The sequence below is a fragment of the Neolamprologus multifasciatus genome, chromosome 23, assembly GCF_963576455.1.
Source record: "Neolamprologus multifasciatus chromosome 23, fNeoMul1.2, whole genome shotgun sequence".
In the NCBI taxonomy this organism is placed as follows: Eukaryota; Metazoa; Chordata; class Actinopteri; order Cichliformes; family Cichlidae; genus Neolamprologus; species Neolamprologus multifasciatus.
Genome location: NC_140460.1, coordinates 17,584,631 through 17,612,072, shown reverse-complemented (window position 1 = coordinate 17,612,072; position 27,442 = coordinate 17,584,631). Strand labels below are relative to the sequence as shown.

The 27,442-nt window shown below is 38.8% G+C and overlaps 1 long non-coding RNA gene across 1 annotated transcript; it reads right to left on the bottom strand.

Annotated features, from left to right (window-relative positions):
• Positions 1 to 155: 155 nt before the first annotated feature.
• LOC146491309 (uncharacterized) lies at positions 156 to 26,979 on the bottom strand. The gene is made up of 5 exons (XR_014872570.1): positions 26,522 to 26,979; positions 23,081 to 23,152; positions 19,936 to 20,034; positions 18,485 to 18,591; positions 156 to 7,789 (listed from the first exon to the last, which is right to left on the bottom strand). It is a non-coding gene; the product is annotated as an uncharacterized LOC146491309 (long non-coding RNA).
• Between the last annotated feature and the right edge of the window lie 463 nt (positions 26,980 to 27,442).

The following is a 27,442-nucleotide window of genomic DNA, read 5'->3' as shown; positions in this document are numbered from 1 at the left end:
AGGAATAAAAATAAAAATAAAAATACAAGTGAATTGCACATTCACATTTTTTCTCTGTTACATCACATGCAATGCTTTCTTATTTTAGGATATTAATATTGACATGATACATTGTGAGACATTTGTTGTTGTTTTTTTTTATAAAGGGTGTCCAATTTGAGGAATAAGTACAATTATGTGTTTAGGTGGTTTAAGTATTGATGGAAACATGCAGTAGTTTAGTATTGGTTAAAATACCTATAAAGAAAGGTAGATTTCCAGTCATGATTTAACTGTTGTTTTAATAAAAAGCAACTGTGCGAAAGAGTTGGAAAATCAACACCATAGCTCAACAGTGTTTCAATATCAGAATCTGACATTGTTTCAATGTCAACAGTATTAGAAAATATAATGTTGAATCAATGTCAGGTTTCAACATTGATTCAACATCAAAACCTGACATTGTTTCAACATTAAAAAAGGGTGCAAGAGTGACGTTAGGTCAACGTCACACTTCAACGTTGATTCAATGACATCGCCTGATATTGACTCAACATTGTTTCAATGTTTCCTTGCTATCTGGGGCTTCACATTTTATTTTTATTGTCATGTATGTCCTATTTGTCAGGTGACAGAAGAACCAACACAGAGCTCAGAGAGCAATGGTGACACAAGATTACAGGTGAAATTGGATGATGACTTGGTGGTTCATGACTGTATTTGAAGCACATGTGTGACTGCATGTACTTGGAATGTCTCACTGTTATTTATCAGGTGACAGAGGTGAAGAGGCGAGGTCACAGGTGACTGACTGATGATTTGGTGCTATAGATTAACGAGAGGAGAAAGCATGTGTTTGGCTCCTTCACATAGTGGACATTGAGTTGTTGTGTGGGGCACCAGTAGTCCATGTCTGTTGCTGTAACAGTAGTTCATGTTTAGAATAAAAAATCCCAGCTCACTGTTCTGATTGGGGCAATAGTGCCTAATGTTGCATAATTTTGCTGAGAGATCTTTTACTTTATGGTAATCTTAGATGAGTAGTTTTATGGACAAAACCCACCAGGTCATTCAGTGTTCCTTTAGTGCCAAAGTATAACAGATGTTGGTGTACTATAACTGAACTAATGTTGTTAAGTCCTTAAAGTCATATTCTTTTATTGTCATGACTTTATTTGAAGCTGTTTTTATTTTTGTATGATACCTGATTTAATATGGCTGGAGTAAACTAAAGTGTAAAATACTTAGTCATTTGTTTAATAGTAATTTAACATTATATAATTCACATATAAAACTATGAATTGTAATTTTAAATGGTTTAAAAGCAGGTAGAATAGCATACATAGGCAAGTATATTTATTTCTTTTCTCTTTTTTTATCAAGAAGCAAAGACAAAAAGGAAAAAAAAAAACAGGGCAGGGTATGGTGGCTGAATCATCCGTCCCCACCAATGCCAAAACCAAATCTACACCCTTGCATACACGAATCAGTTTCATTATCATTATTTTTATTTAAACTCGCGGCTCTGCGTTTAACTCTCTACTACGTCTACACTAATATGGATAAATTTGAAAACGCTCTAAAAAAACGCTCCCCGGACAGAAATCATGCTTAAAAAAAAAACAAAAAAAAAACACTTCATATCCTCCCAAACAACATTTCCTTCTCTCAAAAACTGAAACAATGCCTGATAACATTTATTCCCCAACTCCTGTAGTAACCCTCCAAGATCAAGTTTCATATCTATGCTACTGAGATTTTGGACCAACCGTCTCCTCTCTACCGTATAATTCCGACACTGCAAAATAACATGCTCCAAAGTTTCATCTGCTCCACAATAATCACATTTCCCTGAGGCATGTTTCCCTATCAAGAACCGTGTAGAATTCAAACCCGTATGTCCAAATCTCAGTCTTGACACCACCACCTCCTCTCGCCTACTCCTTCTTGTGGATCTCCTCACTCCCACCACCCTTTGAATTTTATATAACCCCCTTCCCCTCCTGTCTTCTCCCCACTGTTTCTGCCATCTACCCCTCATTTCTAGCTTAATAATACTCTTTACTTCCTCCTGACCAAAATTCACCGCCAGATCAACCATCTCATGATTAGTGGCTTCCTTTGCTAACCTGTCTGCTGCTTCTTTCCCCCTTACCCCATAGTGAGCCGGGACCCACAGAAACACTACCAATAGACCCATCATATGTATCCTGTAAAGAGTTTGCTGAACCTCTAATAAAATATCTGACTTACCTTTCGAATGACCATTCTGTAGACTAACCACGGCTGCACTGGAATCTGAACAAATAATTGTTTTCAATGGCCTCAAATCTTCCACCCACTGTACTGCTAATAGAATCGCTATCATTTCTCCTGTAAACACAGACAATCCATTATTAATCCTCTTCCCAATGTTAACCATAAAGTCCGGAATTACTACTGCCACCCCCACTTGACTAGCTGGATTCTTTGAAGCATCCGTATATACTTGCACATACCCATAATACTGATCTATGAAACCCTGAACTATATTTGAGTCTAGACCGCCTGCCCCGTCCTTACTCTTCTGGCGCAACAAAGAAAAATCTACAGCTGCTTCAGGAAGTATCCATGGAGGGATTGCAGGCCTCGGCACTCGCCGACATATGTCTAAGTGGTCCAATTTAAGTTCCCTAGCTCTTCCCCCCACCACCCATCCAAAGCTCTTTAACTCCCTCCTGCCCTTCTCCCAGCAAGGTCTAAGTACATCCAATGTAGGGTGACCTGTCCCCTGACCCTGTAAGTTTGCCCAATACGTCAATGTAAGCTGTTCCTTCCTCAACCCTAGTGGCAATTCCCCCATCTCCACCTGCAAGGCTACAGTGGGAGTTGTCCTAAATGCCCCTGTGCAAAGTCTCAACACCTGGTACTGAATCAAATCTAGCTTACTAAGAGAAGTGTCTGCTGCCGAATTATATGCCAAACAACCATGATCTAACGTTGACCTTACCAATCCAGTGTATATAGCCTTCAGGGACTCCCTATCCGCTCCCCAATCCTTCCCAACCAAACACCTCAAAATGTTCAAAACTTTTTTACACTTATCCACCAATTCCTGAACGTGTGCACCCCAAGTTAACCTCTCATCAAACCACAACCCCAGAAACTTAAATTTCCTCACTCTTTCTAACCCTATGCCATACAGCTTCAGCTTAATTTCCTCATTAACCACAAACCTTCCCTCCACAACATATCGTAAGCCTTCTCCAAATCGAAAAACACTGCCACCACACACTCTTTATTAATTTGAGCCCTCCTAATTTCATGCTCTAAACACAATACTGGATCAATAGTACTTCACCCCCTTCTAAATCCACTTTGATATTTAGATAGAAACCCTCTGCTTTCTACATAATACATTCATCTCTCATTAATCATACTCTCCATAACTTTACAAATATGTGATGTTAAAGCTATCGGTCTATAATTACCTGGCTTGGTACCATCCCTCCCTGGCTTACATATAGGCACCACCACAGCCTCTTTCCAACTTTGTGGCAGCTTCCCACCCTCCCAAACCCTATTATACAACCCCACTAACTTCTCTTTGGCTGACTCGCTCACATTATCCAACATAATATAGCACACCTGATCTTTCCCTGGCTGTGTTAACTTATATTTCTGGAGCACTCGATGTAACTCTGACTTATTTAAAGATATATTCAAAAGATCATCCGTATCCTCCACCATATCCATCAAATCTCTATTCTCCATAATTTTGACGAACGCTTTTGCCAACATGTTAGCCTTTTCTTCATCCTTCACTGCTGTTACCTTGTCGTCCTTCATGATTGGATAACCATAATCCCTTTTTAAACCATTCATCCTCCTAATCATTGCCCATACACTATGAATGTTCGTCTCCCTCCCCATTTACAAAAACCCCTCCAGAAGTCCCTCTTTGCACTTTTAATCGTTCTTCTTACCTTGGCTTGCAACTGCTTAAATTCAACAAGATTCTGATAGCTAAGATTACCCTTCAATTTCTTAAAAGCCGTATTACAACATTTAATCACCTTATCACACTCCGTTGTCCACCATGGCACAATCGTCCTTTTCCCACTACCCCCTTTTCTCTTGATCACCCTGCTTGTCATCACTACAATGGCTTTACAAATTGAGTCATTTAAATCGTCCACCCCTACATTCACATCAATCTTTTGAAATTCCCATTCACTGAGTACCTTAAATACATCCCAATTAGCCTCAATAAAACACCATCTCTTCACTCCCCCAGTAACCTGTCTCTCAATTCTCAGCCTCACCTCAATCTTTATAGGATAATGATCACTCCCTATTATTGTAAGTTTCATTACCTCCCATGAACATAAGCCTGCCAATGAATCGGACACCAATGTTAGATCAATAGCCGATTCAATCCCTGTTCTAACATCAACCCTAGTACCACTCCCATCGTTCAAACACACATAATTCTTCAAATCCAACAACTCCTCAATCACTTCCCCATTCCGATCACATCTATAGCCCCATAAAGAACTGTGAGCATTAAAGTCCCCACACCAAATCACTTTCCCCCTTAAATAAGTATCCAGTTCTGCCACTTCTATTAGCTTGCCACCTGGATTATAAAAATTTACCACTCTAATGCTCCCAAGTCCCCCCCAAATTTCCAATACTACATACTCTAACTGCTTACCAATAGCTACCACTCTATATTGAACCCCTCGCTTCACAAAAGTTACACAACTTCCACCATTACCCTCCTTCCTATCCCTCCGAACCCCATCATATCCTTTGATAACAAAATCCAAATTAGGCTTCAGCCAGGACTCCTGTACACAGATTATATCTGGTTTCTCTTTGGATTTTTCAACAAATCATTTAAAGTTTCAACTCTTGACCATTAGCAATCAAACTTCTAGCATTCCACTGTAAAATAATCAAAATGTCCTCTCCCCCGATCCTTCCGCTCTCCCTTCCCCTCCAAGTCTTTTATTTATGTTCTCCCAGGATATGTCTTTAATCCCGAAAAACCTCTCTGCCCCCTTCACTATTATTTTGATTTTCTCTGTCTTATGCTTCACTTGATCTGAACAGTTTATGACATACGCAATGAACAAAATCAACTTCTCCATTGTCAAACCTGGGTAAGTCCCATGCACACTAACACCTTCCGGGGTTAACCCTGTCTGTTCCATTCCTTATGCCTTAGCATAACTTATGTTGTGAGTAACCTTGACCTGCTCAACCTCCACGGCCTTCTTCCTTACCTCAAAGCCCCCAAAACTCACCCTATGCTGCCCCCCACAGTTACTGCATTTGTCCAGAACATCATCTCCACACTCCTCAAATCTGTGCTCACCCCCACACTTGGGACACTTCGGCTTCCCCTTACAGACTACAGCAATGTGTCCATATCTCTGGCATTTATACCACCTAAGGGGCGGTGGCACGAATACTCTCACAGGAAAGCTCATGCACCCTATCTTAACCCTGTCTGGCAACACAGTACCTTCAAATTCAACAAAACTGACAAACTACTAATCCTTTCCCCATTAACAGTTTTTAACAGTCGCTTTACTCTGCTGACCTCGCCCCCCTGAATACACCACTTTAATTTCTCTAAATCCTCGTCTACTGGGATACCAGAAATCACCCCTCTGGTCACTTTACTGTCTCTCAATACCCATCTCTCTTGTACTATCTTTTTGCAGATACTTTCAGTACTCAACACCTTGGTTTTTTGTTCTTCTGACTTGACCACTACCAGCAAATTCCCATCCCATAGAACCTTAGCTAGAAGAACCTCTCCAAACTTCTTTTTCAATTCCCTTGAAACCACTATTGGGCTCAACTGCATTCCCTCATTCTCCCTCCTGAATCTCAAAATTATCCTAAATTCCTCCCTTACCGTCTTCTTCCTCACGACCCTGGACCCTTCATCCGAGCTGTTCTCTTCCAAACTCCTTTTACTTGTCTGTGACCCAACCAAACCCGTGTCCTCTCTCCTGCTTCTCCCTCTTCCTGATCTTCCCCCTCCAAACACCGGGGTCCAGTCACCAAAATCCATATCATCATCCTCATCTACCAGAGACGCCATTTCAGCCAGTCACATACCAGTTTATGCCAACTGCCACAATCCGTGATCCTAATCCGTAGTCCAAAGTCCAAAAATTTATCAATTCACTCAATCCGTATGTAACGTCCACCTTCAAATTTCCCACCTCAAGCCTCCGACCGGCGCACCAGCAGAGTGTCTCTCAAGCTCTAACCCCCCAGCCCCTCCCCTCTAAAACCTTTATTTAAACCTCAATACGATGTTTTACGTATTGATGTTACGAAGTAAAATTAAACAGTACTAACTTAAAGGTGTTGTACTTACAGAAACTGTAAACCATAAACAAACAAAAAAAACAAACATTATTCAGAACATACCTACAATATATATATGCTAGGGGGAGAAGTTTAACTGATTAAGCCAAAGTGTAAAGTGATTTAAGGATCTTTATTTTGTCACATGCAACCATAGTTTTTTTTTAAAATATTTTTTGGGTTAGTAGTGTTCTTTATTGAATTAAGATATTGCAAAAGCTCATAGAAGTATACATAAAAAGAGGAATTTCTTCCTAAACATTTGGATTTGTGAATATGAAATTTAGCCATTAAGATTAACAAGTTAATCATATCTGTTATCAATGTTGAACTGTCTTTGGTTTTTGTGGAGACCAAATAATACATATTTCTATAACAGTGCAAATCCTTTAAATATATTTTCTGAGATAAAGACACATAATCTCTGCCAGAAGTCTTGTACAAGGTGACAAAACCAAAAAAGATGTATAGTAGATTCCAACGCTGCTGAGGCATTTGGGAAGTCCGAGCCACTTCTTAACCTAGGAGCTCACTAGCCTCTCTAGTCGATTGGCATGATTGAGTGAGACCTTGTACATTGTCAACGGCCACAGTAGTTTGGGTAATAACCCAAACTGGAAGCACCAGAGCTTCAGTTTTCCTGGAAAGTGCAGTGTTGGTAATCCGCTTGAGGTCATCGGCCAAGTTCTGCCTTAGCTGTTCTAGTTGCCATATATCATTGAGGTCTGCATTATATCACTGTCCCAGGCTCTTTATGGGCTTCTCTAAGACTGTTGGACTTGGTTCTTCACTGATATAGAATTGCTCGGCTGTCAGTTTTCCTTTTTTGATGGAGATGCTGCAAGATTTACTTGGGTTAAACTCCATTCTTGCCCATTCTATGTTTTCCTGGAGCTTCTGTAGCAATCGCCTAGTACATGGTTTTGTTGTTGTTGTAATGTTGGTCATGTCATCCATGTAGGTCCTAATGGGAGGAAGACGAAGGCCACTCTTGTGTCTCTCACCTCCCACTACCCACCGGGATGCCCGCATGACCGACTCCATTGCCATGATAAATGCCTGAGGGGAAATCGTGCAGCCTGCCATAACTCCAATTTCCAAGTGCTGCCAGGCTGTGGTGGTGTTCTCAGCTGTCACACAAAACTGTAAATCCTGAAAGTAGGTCGTGACCAGTCATGTGATGTGGTTTGGTACGCTGAAATAGTTGAAGGGCATCCACAAGATCTTGTGCGGAACTGAACCAAAGGCGTTGGCAAGGTCTAAAAAGACCACCACGTCACGATGCTGAACAGCGGATTTTGCCTGTAGCACAGATGTGGCTGGGGTCCACTTCCTCCCCGTTGCTAGAGTGGGAGCAGTGCCTCTCACTATGGGGTCCCGGGAGTCCGTGAGTGACATCTGAAGCATCACTTTTGCACGTTTAAACTCCTCAACCAGGCTAAGGATAGGCAATGACAGTATCCATTTTTAATTTAAAACAACAACAACATTATTTTAGTCTCATCAACTGAGAATTTAAACCTCCATTTCTATGACCACTGTTCTTTTGCTGTGATTGACCCCTGTACTTTCTTTACCAAAAAGTCTTGCTCTTGCCCAGGTTCAAAAGCAAAAACTCCATCCCACTCACTATGTTCTTAAACACATCATCATTTATCAGCAATGAACAATAATGGGCTAAATATGCTCCCCTGTGGCGTTCCATTTTGTACCGGCAAACTCTCCAAATAACTCCTCCCAATCCTTACCATTATTTGTCTTCCTTCCAAAAAATTCTTAATCCATCTCAACATTCAATCATTTATACCCATTTCCCTAATTTTAATTAATAGTCCTTCCCTCCAAATCATATCATATGCTTTCTGTATATCAAAAAAAAGATCTCTTTCCGGCTCTTTGAAACGCCACAGCAAAATGTGGAGGAAAAGTGCCGAGTTTATTAAATGGACTGACAATAAGGTGTAGTTGTTGCTGCGAGTAACACAAGAGTACAAAATTGCAAAAGTGAGCGAGAATATAAGGTCTATCCCAAAACCTAGGCTGCATCCTTCGGAAGCCGCATTTGAAGTCCGATTACACAGACAGGCAACGAAGGCTTTTTAAAAAATTATTAATTACACAAAAAAGGTTTTCTAAAAGTCATTTCAGTTCATTAACCATGTGATGTAGATCCACAGCTGGTTTTGGGCCATAAACTTTACAGATGAGAAGAAGAGGCAGAGTTCTTTGTGAAAAGTGAAAGGATGGCTTTGTTTTTAGTAATCAACATTCATGAATGAAGAATTTATACATAATAATTATTACATTTAAGACATTTTCAAGTGTCTTTTCTTTTCTTTGACATCCAAAAATAATATCATTTTTAGAAAATTCAAGTACATTTAAAATCTTTAGAAAAAGCCAGTAGTGCACATTGTCCCACAGAACTTTACAGTATATACACATTTGTAAAATAAATGTTCTGTCGATTCTTTATTCCCCAGTTGTGTTATTATCAATAGCAAAATGATGTCTGAGAAATTCTTTGGAAGGCAAAACACACCTGAGAGGATTTTGTAATAGACCTTACCTTTTGGAGGAATGGGAAGTTTTAGGTAATTTGTTCTGATTTCTTTCTTTTGATCACAGGAGAACAGTTGTGAAATTGAATTTAGATTGGATCCATATCCATAAAGAGCATTAGTGAATAATTCTAATTTTAGAATTGTTTTAGACAGTTAGCTGCAATGTTGTGCCCATTTACTAAAAGTCCAGGGAGGTCAGGGGCTGTATAGTCAGGGTTTTGAAAGAGATTATGTGCCGTACAAAGAGTGTTTGCAGGGATAGCCTTAATAATTTTTTCAAACCCTTTGTTGTTTATTTGCAAGTTATGATTGGCACAAAAATCTTCAAATTAAATATTACCTCCATCATTTAATAAATGCATTACTGACTAGATGCCTTTTTCGTACCATTTTTGCACAAAGATTGATTTGTTCCTAACCTTTACCTAACGATAGTTCCAGAGGGGACTATTGTGTGGGCTATAATTATGTTTGTATATTAATTTCCAGTATAATAACACTTGCTGGTGAAATGAAGAAAGCTTTATGGGGAGTTTTTTTAATGTCAAAATCACATCTAAGTAAAAGATTAATACCGCTTAGATCTGAAAATATTTTGTTTGGAATATGAAATCATTGGCTATTTTGATTTCTTAAAAATGACCTGAGCCAATTTATTTTTTGGGTGCCATTTAAACTGTTAAATTCAATAGCTTGCGATCCTCCATCTTTAAATTGTTCGACTAAATTACCTAAGATAGTGGGTTTTTCACTTCCATATAAAATCAAAGTTTAGCTGGTTAATAGATTTGATTGCTGATTTAGGTACACCTAACGTATATATTCTGCCCAGAATGGATAAGTCTCTGTGTGCCCAATTATTTAAATGAGTTCTACCATTTTGCATTTTCTCCCAAACAATAAGGTTTACTAACTCAGTCCTATTTTTAGTTATATACATACCCAAATATTTGACATTGGATTTTACAGGGATATTAAAAGTGTAAGATGCAGTACAGTCTTTTAAAGGTAAGGTCTCACATTTGTTTATGTTCAATTTTAGCCCTGCAGTGAAAAAAAGTCTATAGTGGATTTACTTGATTCAAGAGTGGACATTGGTTGCACACAAACGTTTTGCTTTGGCAGAAACAACTGCGTTAAATCAACACACCTTATTCACAGTCAATAAACCTGTGCATTTTGTGTTCATAAAACGTGATTGAAACATGTAAAGATGAAGTAAGTTGAGCTCTTGGAATATTTTAATCCTTCACAATTTTGTCATTTTATTTCAACACTATTCAATAACCTTTACGACAGTACTACTTGATTACTTAAATACTACATGTTGTCTTCATATTACATAATGTTCAAAAAAGTCAAGAGTCCTCATATCTTTATCCTGGTTACAGGGGGGCTAGGTTAGAAGGCAGGGTACACACTAGACAGCTCACCAGTCAATCACATAGAGACAAACAACCATTTGCATTCACATTCATGGTGAATTTAGAATCACCAATCAACCTAAGCTAACTCTAGTAACTGCATGACTTTTATCTGTGGGAGGACACCAGAATACCCAGAGAGAAACCACTGCAAACTAGCCATATTGTGGATTTGAACCCAGGACCTTCTTACTGTGAGGCAACAGCGTTAACCACCATGTCACCAATCCAGGGTTGACAAAAGTGGGAAAGCTATGATTTCAAGGCTTGATGCAGAATTTTCTGTACGTTTTTGTCCATGACAGGTTAAACCACAATAAAAAGCAATAGAATACACGTAGTGTGTGTGTAGTCGTCTGCCTCTTATAACTTTTGTGATTTTCCTGCAGTTTGAAATCTCATGTGATATTGTTAATTGCATGAGTCCAGCAACTAACCACTCTTACTAGATTGTATCATGTCATCTCAACAAGAACAAATTAAGTTGTTGAATTTCATACAGATCCTACATGATTTAATTACGTTCAAGATAGAAACATGAAAATTTTGTGTTCAAATTACAAGGTAGACTTTTTTAATGTAACAACCACTCAATTTACTTCTTTCGGTATCCCAAAAAAAGTAGAGGCGGCTGTTGAACTTGACTGAGATGGATGCCTTCCTCAAACCATGATCCAAAGTGTGGAAGACTGAAATCCCGTGCAGTGTCGCGAGATTTAACATTGCTATATCACTGACTTACTTCACTCGAACATGATATGAACAATTTAATCTACCCGCTTTGCATATTATGTAGTTTCTACACTATATAGTTACACTTAACTTTAAACCATGAGGCAATTGTGTTAAATACACGCAAGATGCTTACATAAGTCCAAGAGCTGGCCAATCCCTTTTTTTCAGTGTGAAGTTTTTGAGAAATTTTCAATGACTTGTAGAATTTTGGGGATTTCATTCAAATTATTTTAAAAAATTGTTGTGTCATCGGCTAACTGGCTGATAGAGAGCTCTTCACACACACACACACATATATATATATCTATATAAGTGTGCCATTGTTTAGGGCAGTGGCTCCCAATCTTTTTTTGCTTGACATGCTTCTTCATATTTTCTAGTCTTTGGCTTGGAAGGAAGTTGGTTCGGAAACATATTTGGCGATGCTTCATCTCCTGCTTTGCGTTTGTGTGGGAGCCCTGTCAAAAAACTGTCCATTATGCTAGCAGTATCCAAGCGTTCTTTTCCATACCGCCCCCCCCCCCCCACCCCCAGGGGGCGGGCCCCACACTTTGGGAACTAATTAAGTGCATAGAGGCACTTGACCTGTTTGAAAACCTGCCATCCTATTATGAGACATTGCTGAGATATAGAGCACACCTATACAAATAACTAATTTGCTAAACCGTGTATACAGCAGCTAAAGCTACAACATGGAGAGGCTGTATTGAATATGTGGTCACTTTCAAGTTGATGAGCAAGCTACACATTTTCAGAGCAGGAGCTGCATGTGAACACATCAGAGGGAGGGAAACAGAGCTATGATAGCTCAAGCATGCAGAAATCTGTGAGTTCAGTTTCTTTCTCACACCTCTGATGGGCAGCAGCTTTCCTTGCATCCTGATTCATGTGTGTAACGCATTTACAGCATCAGCAACACGTTTTTGCTTGTTTGTTTTGTTGAGTTGGAAAATAACTAAATAAATTTGTGATCATACCTGTGGATCACCATGGCACATAATAATTAGGCATATGATTTACTAATACAGATGAAGGTTGATCTGAAGTTAAAGAGAACAAAGAAGAACAGCACCTTCAGTTGTGCCTTCCTTCCTCTCTTAATTTGGGGGATGTTGTTCTCTGTGTCGTGTGTCTGAGATTTTAACATTTTGCTTGAGTGAGGAGTATTGTTACTGCTGAAGTGGCTCTTATCATGCGACCTTGATGATGATACAGTGGCTTGCAAAAGTATTCGGCCCCTTGAACTTTTCCACATTTTGTCACATTACAGCCACAAACATGAATCAATTTTATTGGAATTCCACGTGAAAGACCAATACAAAGTGGTGTACACGTGAGAAGTGGAACGAAAATCATAAATGATTCCAAATATTTTTTACAAATACATAACTGAGCATTTTTATATCATCCCCAGTTTTATGGTAAAAACTCAAAGGACAACATTTTTGATATTAACAGTAACTTTAGGCCTCTGTGGAGTGTGCAGCTGATCTCATCGCTGTCTAAAAGTAGATAACAACAACTAAGCAGTGCTGAATCATTCAAAAATACAGACTATTAGAGTAACAGGTGTGTAGCATTGCTAGCAACTAGCTAGCAAGAAGCCTCTAACACAGAGTGAATGCTAATGGCTAATGTAGCAAATAGGGTTGCCAACAGTCCCTTGAAAAATTGAATCGTCCAGTATTTAGAAACAAAAGTACACGTCCTGTATTGAGCTGAAAAGGGACGCACATTGTCCCGTAATACAGTAAGAATCAAAAGTAGTCTCTAAATGTTAATGAAATTTACGCTTTGTTTGAAAACATTCAACATTCAAATTCCCAGCCCCTCTCTTGCTCTGTGACCAATGAGCTGACAACACACTTAGACACGAGTATGACACTTCAGGTGGCCGCTTATGTCCTTGTTAGAGGAAAGGTCGCATGCGGAGAAAATACCGGAAGATAACAGATGACCACATCAAGAAGCATGGCCAACAGGGAAACAAACGCTGACACTGCGGTGCAAGTCTTGGATGACAGTACACCTTCAACCAGCAATGTTTGTACCCCTCCGAGAAAGAAAAGAAATAGGCTGCATAAGTGCAGGGAGGAATGGGAAAAGGAAAACACCTGGCTGGAAAAAGTGTGCGATGACACGTATAAAGCGCACTGCACTGTGTGCCGGCACACTTTTTCCATACGCCATGGTGGACTGACTGACCTCAAGCAGCATGCTTCTAGTGGTGGGCACATGAAGAACATTAGGGACGTGAAAGCTCGGGGAACGCTTAACCAAATTGTTGTCCACCAGGCCACGGCAGAAGCAGTTATGGTATGTAAACATTGTTTGTTTGTTTTTAAACCCTCTGGTTAAGGTTATTATGGGCATGTGCAATTTATATCAGTGCTATGTGGCCAGAAGTGTGATAATATAATTTATTTTGTGTAATAAACAACTGCAAGGATAGATGATTTCAACGAATAGATGACTAATACATCAAAGTGATACTTAGATGAATAATGATGATGAGTTATGATGCGTAATCATGGGAACAAGTGGGTTTACAAACGGGAGCAGCTGATTAGCATTAGAAAAGCTGAAATAATACTTCAACTAAAGCCAATTGCACTAAACACACTTTATGTGCACTGTTACAAGAATGTTTTTCTTTCTATTGTTTTCTATTAATTTATATAATTTTAAGTTAAGCAGGACAGAGTTCTTTTAAAGAAAGATTTACTTATATTCTTAAAAGTTAAGCATGACAGGCTTCTTTAAGAAAGATACCTATTTTATTGTGTTAATGTTGTCATTTTGTGTTACAAATAAATGGCTAAATGATCATTTGTTTCCCATGTGTTCATATCGCAAAGAATATGCATCTACTTAAATCAACTTCAAGTCAAATGGTTAAAAAAATAATTTCACCCACACAAAAAAAGAGCTAAAAAAATTCACCACACTTGGAAGGGTAGAGACAATTGGGTTGCCCGGCCCTGGCCATGAGGTGTCCCTTATTTGTTTTTCAGGGAGTTGGCAACCCTAGTAGCAAACGAGTTAACAACAGAGTGATTTTAGATGTTGTAGAACTATAAGATGTTAAGCTTTCGTAATAGTAACATCGTTGTGCTACGTAAGAAGTGTAGGGGGCGAGTTCACGGTCACATCCAGTGGGTTTGTGGGCAGGAGTGTGACACAGACACTTCACCTCAAGTCACTAGACTCTGGGGGACACGATTTTTGGGGCGCAGAGTGTTTTGGGGTTTAAAAGCTGCAGAGATGCGGTGTTTAGAGAAAATGCGTCTATTGCGGCATCACGGGCATCGGCAAAAGAAAAAAAGTGCTCGTACTCTCGCTGCCCCGATGTCATGCCAGTGCATCTTGGGAATGCCATAGGCACCGATCGGTTTTCTATCGCCCATTTGCTGGGAGTAAGGGCACCCTCCGTATTCGAGGTGCGCCTGCTGCTTGCTGCACAGGGAGGAGAGGGCAGGCGGCGGGGGATTCACTGGTGGCTGGAGCGGCATCTAATAACCAACTCGCAAAATAAAACACAACAAACACGAAAACACCAGACATTATGATAATGACTTATAATCTGCACCGATGTTTTATCGAAATTCTATACGTGAAAAGTGAGCGCGAGAGCCCTCGGTGCGCCTGCTTGCTGCTGAAGTCAAAGTAAACTTTGTCATCTCTGCTACATACAGTCCAGTATATAGAGAGACGAGACAACGAGGCTCCAGTTACAGCAGTGCAAGTAAACAAACAATAAATATAAGAAGAGTAAGAATATAAATATACACTTTAGAACTAGGGGTAATAAGAATTTAAAATGTATATATATATGTATTGATGATTTAAAAGTCTCACACACAACCCATCAAAAGTGGAGGAAGACCTGCTGCTTCCAAATAGAGCAGATTTCTTTCATAATGTTGTAAATCCAAGCCCATTATGTAATCATGATGTAAATCCTGGGTTGTGCGAAATGCCAGAAATATACCTTAGACAAAGTGAATCTGTGAACTAAGGTGTAGGTCTATTAGGTTATGTTGTGGTGATTCTCGGGTTGGGGGATTTGTGTTCATACTGCAGTGCAAAATTAAAACCAAAATGGACAAGAAAAGTTCAAAGCCATGAGGTCCTCAGTTTAAAACAAGAGAGAAAAGAAGAGGAGGAGATACAGGTAAGCACATGTGTCATTGGATAATGGCAGGTCATGTATCCTGAGGGACTGTTCGCCCAGGGCACCAAACAGGCTAGGACCGCCAATGTGTATGTCTCTTGATTCCAAACTGGAAGCTGGTTCCACAGAAGAGGGGCCTGAAAACTGAAGGCTCTACTTTTAAATACTCTAGGAACAACAAGTAGGCCTGCAGAGCGAGAGCGAAGTGCTCTAATAGGGTGATATGGTACTACAAGGTCATTAATATAAGATGGGGCCTGATTATTTAAGACCTTGTATGTGAGGAGCAGGATTTTGAATTAAATTCTGGATTTAACAGGAAGCCAATGAAGGGAAGCCAAAACAGGAGAAATATGCTCTCTCTTTCTAGTACCTGTCAGTACTCTTGCTGCAGCATTTTGGATTAGCTGAAGGCTTTTCAGGGAGTTATTGGACATCCTGATAATAATGAATTACAGTAGTCCAGCCTGGAAGTAATAAATGCATGAACTAGTTTTTCAGCGTCACTCTGAGACAGGATATTTCTAACTTTAGAGATGTTGCGCAACTGGAAGAAAGCAGTCTTACATATTTGTTTAATATGTGTATTGAAGGACATATCCAGGTCGAAAATGACTCCAAGGTTCCTCACAGTGTTACTGGAGGCCAAGGTAATGCCATCCAGAGTAGGAATCTGGTTAGATACCATATTTCTAAGATTTTCAGGGCCGAATACAATAACCTTAATTTTATCTGAATTAAGAAGAAGAAAGTTAGCGGCCATCCAGGTCTTTATGTATTTAAGACATTCCTGCAGTTTAGCTAATTGGTGTGTGTTATCCAGCTTCATGGACAGATAGAGTTGGATGTCATGTGCATAGCAGTGAAAATGTATACTATGTCTTCTGATGATACTGCCTAAGGGAAGCCTGTATAATGAAAACAGAATTGGTCCTAGCACAGAACATCATGTAGAAGTTGTGTTTGTTTGTGTTTTTATTAAATTGCCTATGCAGATACACAAAAACACCACTGTGTGTTGGAAAAGGAAAAGGAAGTTATACTCTGCCACGGAGAGAGTGAACACCAAACGAGAACTCCACCCAAAGGTTCCCCTATGTCATTATCTTATAATGGGATGCTGTTCCACCCTCCATGGTTCACAAAAAACCCAGGACCACAAGTTCTCTTTCTAGCAGTTTGGTCCAAATGTCAGAGTGTGATGGTCTACACCAGCAGACCATGTGGAGCAGAGAATAGAGGATCCAAACACAGACTAAATGAAGCATGGAAACTAATCTTGATTTTAACAAAAGGCAATTCGTTTATTGTGGCTGGTGAAAAGATATAAAACAAAGGGCAAAGGTGAAACTAAACAAAAGCCCAAACTGAGTAATCAAAAATTAAACATGAAAACACCCTGAACATGAATGTGACTGTGAAATCTGGACTTGAGACGCATGAACTCCTGGAACATAAGACATGGAAAACAGACAACCTAACAATGAACAAAGAGAGACACAGTACTTAGATAGAGAGGGAGAGACTTGACGGGCTGAGGAAACATAAATGGATACACATGATCGACAAGAAGAGAAAATGAGAACAGGACAAGGAGATAAGACACAAAGAGATAACTGGGACACACAAAAGCGAGAGAGACCTAAACACAGAGGACACAAGAGACTCACACTGAGACAACACATTATAAACAACATAATGGGGAGACACAGACATGGGAAGAACCTAAATAGAAAAAAACAAACAAATTGGAAAACACAAACATAGAACTAACTGAATGTTAAACAATATAAACTAGAAGTAGAACTATATAATACAAGAGCACAAAATTCAGAATACCAGGTTAAAAGACCCAGCCTATGACAGGGAGGACTCACAAACCATATAAAATATACATCTAGTTTCCTCTACTGTAAGCAATACTGTGCTGATTTTAGTATTTTACAGGGATCCATTTTCATTACATATTACTTTTGGTGGGGACTTTAAGGTTAAAGTAAGCCCCTGTCTGTAACTGGTGACCTTCTTCACCAGTTACAAACACCAGTGCATGTTTCCTGTTTTATTTTGTTTCTATGGTCAATGTGTTTAGTGATATCGTGGGATGTCATTATGTTCATTTGTGTCAGCTGTTTCCCCATGTGTTTCCACTTTCCTTGATCACCTCCTGTGTGTATTTAGTCTGTGTGTTTTCATTCAGTCCTCATCAGGTTGTTTGTGATGTTCAAGCCACGTTTCCATGGCTTTTTCACGCTGTCCATGTATTCTTCCCAGGTTTCCAAGTTTAGGGTTTTTCATGTTTACTTTCTAGTTTCCCCCCAGTTTAGGTTTTTGTTTAGTGTCGTAACTGATTTTACCTTTTGTTTTATACTCTTTAATCAGCTGCAAGAAACATCTTGCTTTCTGTTAAAAAAAGTTTTCGTTTTGCATGTTTGCATTTGGGTCCTCCTCACTCCACACAGTCAGCTTCGCAGCCAGACTGTGACAATATTGCTGTCAAAACTAGCTGATTACCAAACTATCCACATCCTTGTTTCCCGTTCCTGTGCCAGCTTCTTTCTGTTCTCTTAAAATACTTTTTGGAAACTGAGCAGCAGCAGCGTTACACGCTCTGAGTTCTGTGTTTGAATACTGACAGTATGACTTGACATTACTGGAACAAAGCTATAACTGAAAACATGTTTGGTCTTAATCCAGAGCTGTTGAAATACAGAAATTCCATTTAGGAGGCAAGTAACTAAAATGAGAAAGGTGGAGGGATCTGAGATAATAACAGCACATGTGAGATGAGATATACTAATGTAGAGCTGAAGGAGTGTTTGTCAGATTGTGTAGACGGTGGTTGGAAGAATCATCTACAAGATAAGAACTCTAAAAGCGCCTTTAACTTTAATCTCATTATTGATAAAACCCTAAATGTTCCAAACCACTGGTTCCAATAAGAGATTTGTCTCTGAGGGCAGAACTCTGCTGCTCAGCAAGTCTGAGGATCTGCCTCATCTGACCTGTGTGATCAGTCTTTGTGTGGAAAACAAAACTTATTAGATGCACTAATCTCTACTTCTCAACTATTCTAATATTGATTACATTTTATTGTGGTTTTCTTGAAAAAACTTACAAGATTACTGTTGTTTTATTATTGTAGGGTCTACCTTACAATATGAGGTGACTGCTGTTGTGATGTGGTGCAAATAAAATTGTATTAAACTGAATCAAAAAACACTCAAAAGTTTTACCTCTGTCAGGAATTTTTTCTCCTATCACATGTCCTCTCAGTTAGGCGTCCTGGAGTTTATCCTCTCTGTAGGTGCAGAATTTAAATTTTCCAGCTTCCATCAGCGAGCTGATGAACAAAACGAAAACATTATTACCTTAATGACATGGTCATAACAAGTTGCATATTAATGATAAAATTGTTGCATATTGATGACTTTCAGTCATTGTGCAAATGTACTGTTTATAAGGTTGGGGAAACCTGCAGTCACCTGAGATTGAAGTAGTCACTTGGATGAGTGACAAAATGTTTCTCCCAGTGAAAACGTCCAGACGAACAGAATCAACCTTTTGGGGAATACTATCTTAATTTATAACATCAGTTTGTATTTTTTGGAAAAAGGACTCATCTTATGCTATTTAGATTTTACTCTTTGGCAAACTCCCCATCCAGAAATGTAAATATAAAAAAAATAATAAATAAATTAAATTTCTAAATAAATAAAAAATAAATCACACTTCCTTATTTAAATGAAGGAAGTAGAAGAAAAGGTTTAGTCTTTCTGTAACAACAACCTTTAAAACCATTACTTTAAATCATCAGTATTTAGGGATTAGAGAGATTAAAAATAACCTTCTCTGAGGTTGTCATGTTACATTAATCTGGTTTCCCAGTCTGTATTCAGTATTATGGAAGAACTCCTTGCTCAGCAGAAATCCTGCACTTTTACAAATATCAACAGTAAGTGTGTCCCCCTACTGAGACCTCACACATCATCACTGAAGCTCTTCATCCCCACACTTCAGATGCCCACTTGTCTCTCAGTCCTTCTCTTTCTCTTTCACAGTTTGATATTAATATCTGTGTTTCCCTTACTAACAGGTCTGTTCATTAAAGTAATAAAGTAAAGCTCCAGTCAGCCTTTATACAGCAGGAATACAGTTAATACCACCTCTGCTCACCACAGGTACACAACACAACATTCAAAACCGCCTTAAACACACAAAGGAATAAACAAACAGAGGTTCAGAAACCATCCATTAACCAGCCCACAGAGTCAATATGTATATGAAGTAAAATATCACAGTGTGAAAACAAAAGCATGTTAATCCTGATACAGTCTGACTTACATTCATGTGATCAGTCACAGCCTAAATTACAGCAGACAGCTCAGCTGATGAGCACATGTCTGTACAAGGGTGGGTATTATAGTTCCATAATAAGGGGGCATTCTCTACAATAACTCCCAGCTGAAAGACCTTTTTTTCAGTGACTGTTTGGTTGATTTAATGCATAGATCAAACATGTTTTTACACCAGAGTTCAGTCACAGAGCACGTTAGAGACAGAGGAGAAAATCTTTTACTACTCTCATTAGTCAGACGTTTCCTGGACAAAAATACATGTCTTGTGATCTGAGGCTGGTACACACTATTAGACCTTTAAGTCTCATTATAGAGAAGGTTTCACACACCACAGATGTTCTCCTGTGCCTTCGTCCAAAATCCAGCTGCAGGTCACTGGACACACCTCACCTGTGTGTCAGCCGAATGCTGATTGGATCACAGTTGGGCTGGAACAGTGAAGAGAGTGACATCATAGTTCAGGTGGAGCAGGAGAGGCAGAGAACCAATCAAAGATGAAGACTTCATTACAAAAAGCTCAGACAGGCTATAGAAGACAGCCTTATAATTTTTTAAGCTCAACTTTACTGCAGCTCTTTGAATATTGGAACTTCCTCTTCTTTATGGCTGACCAATAACAGCACAGACAGAAACAGCCCACAGACCAGACTGATCACATGCTCTGCTCACTGCAGGCACTGTTTTTAAGGTATAGCTAAGTTAAAAAAAAAAAAAAATAGCATATTGCAAATAACATTTACAAATGTAGGACAAAGGCTGGATCTGTTTTATATAATTAATCGATCACACACCAGTGTCCCTCACACATTTAAATGTGTTAATATTCTCTTGCTATATTTGATGCACAAAAATAAAATCATGAAAAATGTTATACAAATATGTAATATTCTAATAATCATTATTACATCAAACTAAGACTTACTTAGTCACTGTCTCGCAACCACAGATGCTTAAAGCTTAGGCATTAAGGAAACAAAGGCTCTAAAATGTTTTACATTTTACTGGAAGTGTTCACAGAAAGGAATTTAAATATCAGTTTCAGTCTGAAGAAAAACACGTGAGAGGTTTTCAGGAAAGAGAAACTTTACTGACATTAGACTAATCAGCCAATCATGCAGTAGTAACTCAGTGTGTTCACTGAGTTCTGTAGACAGAACAAACAGCCCACTGAGAATCAAACCGAGCGTAAGAACGGGGAAGATATTATCATGTGAATACCAATAAAAATCTCTGAGGAGCGTTTCCTTCCTGAATCTACAAAGAATTAAAGAAAAAAGAAAAAGAAAAGGTCCAGGCTGGTACCATTATACTATTAAGTACATTAGGTGTACCCAATGAAGTGGCTAGTGAGTGTAGTAGTGATGGTTTGTTTGTATAGGTCAAACATAAAACAAAGACTTCAGCATTATCTGAATAGCTTTGGGTCTGCAGATGATACTGGGTCTACTGGTGGTGGCTGTAGCTCAGGTGGCAGAGCAGGTCAGCCACTAATCAGAAGGTTGGTGGTTCGATCCCAGGCTGCCTCCTGGCTGCATGCCAAATATCCTTGGGCAAGATACTAACCCCATGTTTGCCGCCTACTGGTGGTGGTCAGAGGGCCTGGTGGCGCCTGTGTCTGGCAGCCTCGCCTCTGTCAGTGCGCCCCAGGGCAGCTGTGGCTACAATGTAGCTTGCCATCTCCAGTGTGTGAATGGGTGAATGACTGAATGTAGTGTAAAGCGCTTTGGGGTCCTTAAGGACTAGAAAAGCGCTATACAAATGCAGGCCATTTACTGCCTCTGCTTAAACACTGTTTTAGTGCCATACTTTTAGTTGACTAATTTTGTTTTGCACTTCGCACATTTTTATGCTACGTTGAACCGTAACATTTTGTATGTCATTAGGTCATTTATTGTGGAAATTCTCATGTAGGAACTATTGTACTGCATGTTGGTTCGGATGCCCATGTTGAAATGTGAGCATGGCAAGTTGTTGCAGGAGATGCCAATTTAAGTCAGAGGATGTTCAAATGTTCTTAAAAGTATCTGTAAAGTGCTCATTTCTGCCTGGGTGAGGTATGTTTTCTATATTGTATAGATCTTTTCTTTTTTATCTCTATTTCACCCAACTTACTATCTCAACAAATTTTATGTTGTTTCAGTTCGATGGTGGCATAGTTGGTAATGAAGGTGATTCTGTAACAATATCAACCCCAAGATTTTACAATTCACTTTAAAGCAAGCTTCATGCCATCAGTAAAAAGAACTCTTTGAATTTAAGAAGAGGTGGAAGTGACAGAGAGGGCAGAGCCTCACTATTAAACTGTCTCTGATAACTTGGTGGGTTTGTGGGAGGGAGTAGGGATGCACCGATACCGATACTGGTATCGGGGACGATACTGTAAAATGTGTGTGTACTCATACTCGTAAAAGTTAACCGATACCATGAACCGATACTAACTTATTTCATTAATCAGAGGGTGGCTTGTCATTTCTGTTGTAGTTTTTTAGATTGGCCACTAGGGGGACATCCCGCGCTAAACAGGCACAGGGTTAGGCGAGTGAGACTGGCGGCTCCAGATAAAAAAAGAGAAACTGGAGGCTGCTGTAGCTAGGCTAAACAAAATGTCAGCAGTGTGAACCGGAACAGCCAACTTTAACTCAGGTTTTGGAAAAGCGATGAAAAATGTCAAGAGAAAATCCACGGGCAGTTTAAATAACAGAGGCTCTGACTCATTTTATCGCTCTGGATGACCAGCCAATGCCGGTCGTGGAAAACATAGGATTCTTCTCAGCATACTCGAGCTGCGATATGAAATTCCCAACTGCCTATACATCAGGGAGATAATGGTGCCAAAACTTTCTAAAGAGGTAGAGACAAGCAGTGTGTGTGATGTCAGTCCTTGGTTTAACGGCACAGTGGACTGATAATCCACGGGCAGATGGGGAGTTCGTTCGTCAATGCCAAATACTTTCGTTATTTTGTTTGTTTGTTTACAAAATGGTCTCTGCAACAATTTAAAAGTTTATTTTCTTTTCAAACCTAATTTGTGTTTATTTCATTCCAAACAGAAGTGTTTATTTATTATTCTGAAAGCTCGAGACAGTGCCAATAGTTCAGTGGTATTTTGTTAAATTACAATGTGGACACTCTGCAATAATTTAACAGAAGTGCTTATTTTTCACTTGAAATTTTTTTGTGGTCATTTTTATTAAGATTTTATTTTTTATCGGCAGGGAATATAATAAAACCTGTCTTGCAATTCATTGTATTTGTGTGTGTGTGTGTGTGTGTGTGTGTGTGTGTGTGTGTGTGGTAGAAGTATCGTTTTTTGTACTCTGTATTGGCAAGTACTCAGATCCAAGTATCGGTATCGTATCGGTTTGAAAAAATTGGTATCGTTGCATCTAGGAGGGAGCTCTTTGAAAGTGGATCTGTTGTTTGACAGTGTGTGTGTGTTTGTGTGTAGCAGGTCAGTGTTGATGGTATACTTACAAATAAACCACTACATTGGACACTGATGTGTCACTCCATACCCTGCCACCCACTGGTCAGTATGTTGTCCACCTAAGTGGACATGTAAAAAACAATTTGAAAAAAAAAATGAAGTTCAAAAATCCTTTTTATGCCTAAAGATGAATAAAAATACAAATCCAGATTGAGGTTGTTGTAATTCATGCATGAAAGGGTTAATTTTGAAAATATTTCACAAACAACCAGAGGGAATGTCAGGGACTTTCCAAGCTCATAAATACTTTCACCTTCAGTTTCACATTTACAACAGACTCAATAAATTGATCACAAGGCCACTAATGTTGTGGTGGGTGAGCTGGGTCATGTAGCACATCATTATATACCAGCTAGCCCAACTTCAGCAACCCTAAAAGAGTCACTGCTGTTTTCTGTTTCATTTATATTGGTATCTATAGCAGAGCTGTACGTTTTAATCTTTACAGAAATCTCTCAGTCAGAACATTGTAGATCATGTTTAGCTGGAAACTAGCGAGCTAACTTCCTACTACCTTCTAACTCCGTTAAATTTAATAAATTATGTTGTCATGGATGCCTGGATGTTAAACTTTATTGTTACACCTGATAAAGCAGCAACGCTGATCATTTTATTAAAGATGAAAGAATTTAGACTCAGCAATGCTGCTTGTTCGTTTGACTTTAGGACCTGAAGCGGACAGTTTTGGACCCAGATTACTCTGCGAGGCTCCTGACTATGGCAGCCGTAATGCTCTGGCAATCCATCAAGCAGTGCGACTTCATAGCTTACCAAAGTCGTACCAAAACATTTTTTGACAGATTTTTGAGCGCTGTGTACCACATAAAATCGATTCGAGGTCAGTAAGCACAACCAGAATTCATACATAAGCAGTGTTGGTCAAGTTACTTGAAAAAAGTAATCAGTAACCAATTACTGATTACTTCCCCCAAAAAGTAATCCCATTACTTTACTGAATATGTATTTTCAAAAGTAATTAATTACTTAGTTACTTTTTAAAAAACACGATTTACAACCTGAATAGGTGATAAAGCGATAGATCTTTCAGCCCAATTCTACTTTTTCAGCTTAATCCATTATAAAAATGTAATCAAATGGAAAAGTCTCTTTTTAAAACTTGTTTATTAGTTTTAATCTTTTAACTTTATGCATCAAGCAAAAATGTAATTATATGCAACATTCTCTGACTGGAAGAAATTTGTTAACATTTAAACCTATTTTCTGCACATTCCAGCACATAAAATATTTTTTTAGTGTGTGTTTACGCTCACTCTTTCAAATAGAATCAAACTCAAAATAAGGTCAGTACTTCCACGCTTTAAACGCTGCACGCTCATACTCTCTCCCGCACTCGATATATTATCTATTGTTGATCTGCACACAGCTGTTGTCACGAACGTCGCACTCGCTTACATCATTGTCACGAGACATTCTCGCAAAAAAATAACAGTTTTTGTAATGCAGCATGCTTACGGGAAAGTAACGGTGATCTAATGACTCTTTTTGCAATAGTAATCCCTTACTTTACTCGTTACTTGAAAAAAGTAATTGGATTACAGTTACAGGTAATGCGTTACTGCCCATCTCTGTACATAAGGTGCACCAGATTTTAAAGCGCACGTTCGATTTTTGAGAAAATTAAAGGATTTTAAGTGTGCCTTATAGTGCGGAAAATACGGTACACAGAAATATAAAAGAAACGAACTAGAAACTTAAAAAAGAAAATGAATGCACAGATAAGCATCTGCTTTTAAAATGACTGAATGATATCAAGTCATTTTGACATGTTAACAACATCACAAGGTAAAAGCCTCAATCAATTTCTGGTAGGTTTGTCTTATATCTGTCTTTTATTACACATTAAACATTTATTTTTTAAAGAGAGATTTGGCCAATAGGACAGCTGAAATTGCAACACCCATCTAGGGCTGCCACAAACGATTATTTTGATAGCCGACTAGTCACCAATTATTTTTGCGATTAGTCGACTAATCAGATCATGCATCCATTGGATGTAAAACGTACAGCTTATTGCACCAGCATGCGTCTGCTCTTATATAACTATCATTAGCTCACAGCTTTAAGTGTTTAAGGTATGTGCTAACTAAAAATAAAGACAAGATGATAGTTTATTAAATTTTAATGAAATTTGCAGATTGTTTCGGTGAAGTTTAATAAACTCCTTGCTATCTAAAATATAACGGGACACCAGAGTATATTCTCCAGCATCTCACACTTCTGATGATCAGTTGTCTGCTTGACGTTTATTCAGCTGTGTAAAAACTATAACTTTAATCTCTTATATTTTATATAACCACACTACAGACAGACAATCACCTGTTTTTATGCGTTGTCGTTAGCAACAATGACGGTAAACCCCTTGCGTGTCCGCTTGTTTATTTTCCACATAAACCTTTATGCTTAATCAATAATAAAGCTCAAGATCCTGTTGAGACTTTTCGAAATAAACTGAATCATGTGAAAGAGTATGCAGAATATTTACGGATGAAAAGCAAAAAAGAGCCGTCAGGTGCTAAAAAATAAACCTTACTCAAACGTTAGAACAGGCTTTTCCCCGCAGCACGCCGTGTAATAAATACTCACAAAGAAAACGGCGGCCGTTACAACTTATGTCTAAAAATGTATTGTTTCATGCATCGGTTAAAACACACTCCAGGTACACGACGCCCAGCTGGAAACACTTCACACAAGTCGAGCTGCCCGAGATTCACAGAATTTACAGAAAATGTAAAATTTTTGTGATTTATATTGTTATCGGACAATAGATGTCTTGTATCGGAATATGAGATTTTGGTCATATCGCACAGCCCTACTCTGAAGCATAACCTGTCGCTGGCATTACACAGGTGTTTTTTTCTTTAACATTTGTAACTCTCCTACCTCCTGAACTATTTGCTCAGTTGGAAGATTCCAATTCCAGAGAGCAACAATCCCAGCCATGATGTGACAACAGCCCCACAAAGATGAGGGTTGGTTCAGAGGAGAGAGTGAGTGTGATGGAGCTCCACAGAAATATTACACATAGAAAACTACATGCAATTACCTTTTAGCAAAGAACTGTGTGCACATGCACTTACAGATACTCGGGTGTAACAGTCAGATCTGAGCTGGGAGGAAACAGTTGAACTGTGTCAGCAGCTTCAGTCTAACTTTGGAATCACACAATATAAACCAGCTCTCTGATCATACTTCTCTTTATTTTAACCTCTTCAAGTCTAAACAGATTTACTAGCACTGACACACACAGACAGGTCTGACCCGTTTCAGTGTTTGGATATCACTCTAACCCTCCACAGTCCACTGGTTTATACAGGCTCTGGTATCACATGATCAGAGCAGCAGTTCAAACAGCACAGTAGTATATACACTACTGTGGTGAGTACTACTGTGTCCACATTAGTACTCACCGAGTAGATTAGAAGCTGTATTTGGGAAGCTGTAAATCAGCAGTATCCAGGAAGAGAAGATCTGGGAGAATCCAAGCCTGTTTTTCCACTGTTACACCGCTTTGTATCCAGATCTTTTTCTATTCTACAGACTACAGTAGCACAACCCACATAGCTACACTCTACTTTTAATGCAGGAATCCCAACTATATCACAAATAAATTAGGACTAACAGTGTAAAACCTTCACACTGCCAACGACACAGAGCTGCTACAGGCTGATAAAGGAGGAGGAGGGAGGAGCTAAAGAGCTCTGTCTGTGGTAAACAGTCCGCTGATCACTGCCTTAGATTGAATTATTTCTCATGGCTTTGCAATGAATTCTCTTTTAAATTTGACAAACAGAGGGCATAGTAGTGTAACTTATCTTATATTTATGTCCTTCAAGTTACCAATGAAGATGTTAAATACTGTGTAAAGTGATGAGTGGCAGACTATATCATAACACTTATTATAAATAATAAGTTAATTAATTTTGTTTATATCCCTGTATAACTTCTATCATGCATGCGAACAGGCCTACCATAAAGTCTTTTATTTTGAAATTATTTCAGAGAATAACTAATAACCAGGGGATTTCAGATGATTTGTTAACTTAAGAGTCAAACAGACACATTTTTACTTTCTGTTTCCATTTGACTGTTAGAGGTCAGATTCTGGTCATAAAACACTGAATGATCTACAAAAATTTACATCCAAAGTCCAAATTACTCCTTCCTCAATATTTGATCGTCAAACTAAAAAGGAGATTTGAAAGATAATTAAACTGAGTAAAAGATCCTAAAGGCTGCCACAGCTCCAACCCATTTGATTCTATGACACCTCTTTGAAGACTTCCTGCTGGTCTTTATTTCATGTCTTTATTCTCTGTTTGTTCACTTTT